Here is a 1,679-nt window from a genome sequence, read left to right as displayed (position 1 = left end):
GTGGCACTTGTCCAGTCATTCTTCTTGACCCAGTTTTCATTTCATGCTTCGTTTCATAGTCATGAAGGCCCAGGAGTTAGCGAATGTGGCGTGTATCTAAAAGGAGTAAACGTGATCTGCTCGTATCATGGCAGCCTTGGTGGCAGACTTCGTGTCAACTTGTAAGTCAGGGAACAACGAACGCAGGCGAAAGATGGAGAAAACGTTCCAGTCCTACAATTTGGCATTCGCCTGTGCTGTAGCACGAAGCTACAAAAAGCTACAGGGGCAAGGCGCATTTAAGAGACAGCAAGTATCGCCCAGCTCCAGGGTAATTTTGTTAAAGCGGAATCAAAACTCACCGACTGATTTCATGTGCAGATTGCACGACTCAGTCAGCGCAGTCATTTCTATCGATACCGCAGTGTACTGGAAGTCATCGAAAAAGTCCGTTACGTCCCTTGCCTTGCCAGCACAGATAAGTTTTTATTGTTGCAGTCCGGCCCCAGGGCTGTGACAGACCTCGTTGCGGAAGGCTCCAGATTAATTTCGACCACATGGGCCATTAGAATTGTTCTTGAGGTAAAATATCAGCCAATCGTGATAGACATACTATTAGCGAAGGCGGCTGACCAATGGCAAAAAGCGCTCGCGTACAAATAGTTTAGTGAATTCGGCTAGGGGCCGAATTCACCGTTCCTTGGCAACATGACACTCCAATGTTCCTCTGTTCAATCCTCATATGAATGTGGCTGCTGTGCCGGGGAATTGAACTTGCGATCTTGTGCTTAGTATGAGAATGCCACAGTCACTGAACCATTGCGATGAAAGCGAAACAGTTTACAGAGCGAAGTAACTCAAAATTGCACCATATATTTAAAGTACGCGCGGCATTGCAGGTGTATACGTCAAATACAGCTGAAGCAGTTGTAGCACACGCTGTCTGGAGCACCAGGCCGGGAACTTTCGCACTGGAAGATAGCCCAACATCGCAGTGGTACACATGCTACACGCGTTTCTTTCGGCCCTGAACCAAGTGCTGCCATTATTTGGAGCCGAACCCGAGAGTGACCTTCCTGGGCTCTGAGTATAGTTCCCGATACGTGACCTTCATTATTCATAAGCAAGAGAGAGAGTGAGATCTGTTACGACACCCGCTTTCTCGCAACACTTCGGCTGAAACAGCACGTAACCACATATCTCATAATCGGGTCAAACACCCATTGGGCGCTAGAACTTGAAACAGCCGCACTTCCCATTGCGACACAAAATGCAGAGGAGGCGACGCGCTCGCATTCTCGCTTTTCACGCGCCAACGTTATGCGGTGCGCTCAGCATTCTGTGTCTCGCGTCGTTCAGAATGGAGGACAATGGACGCACGGCACCAGAAACAGTCGTGGATGTCCTCAAGCGCGTCTAGCGCAGCACGCACGCGCGTCACTGTATCGGACGGGTCGCCGCGTGTCCTCCACTTCCGAGGATGACTCGGTCGGTGGGCGTCTGTGCCCTCCAGTTGCACAATGACTGCGTGCGAGCCAGGTGCGTGGGAGGCGGAGGAGGCGACCGGAAACTGGTCGCCTCCGTGCGCGTAGGTCGCCGTGAAAGTGACTTCCACTTGACCCGCTGCCACTAATACTGCTTCAATAGTCAAGAGCCTAGTTGCCACCTAACTGCACATTGCGTAACTAACTCAGCCGGGA

Source organism: Dermacentor andersoni, chromosome 4 (genome assembly GCF_023375885.2).
Source record: "Dermacentor andersoni chromosome 4, qqDerAnde1_hic_scaffold, whole genome shotgun sequence".
Lineage (NCBI taxonomy): Eukaryota > Metazoa > Arthropoda > Arachnida > Ixodida > Ixodidae > Dermacentor > Dermacentor andersoni.
This window is presented reverse-complemented; position numbering follows the sequence as displayed.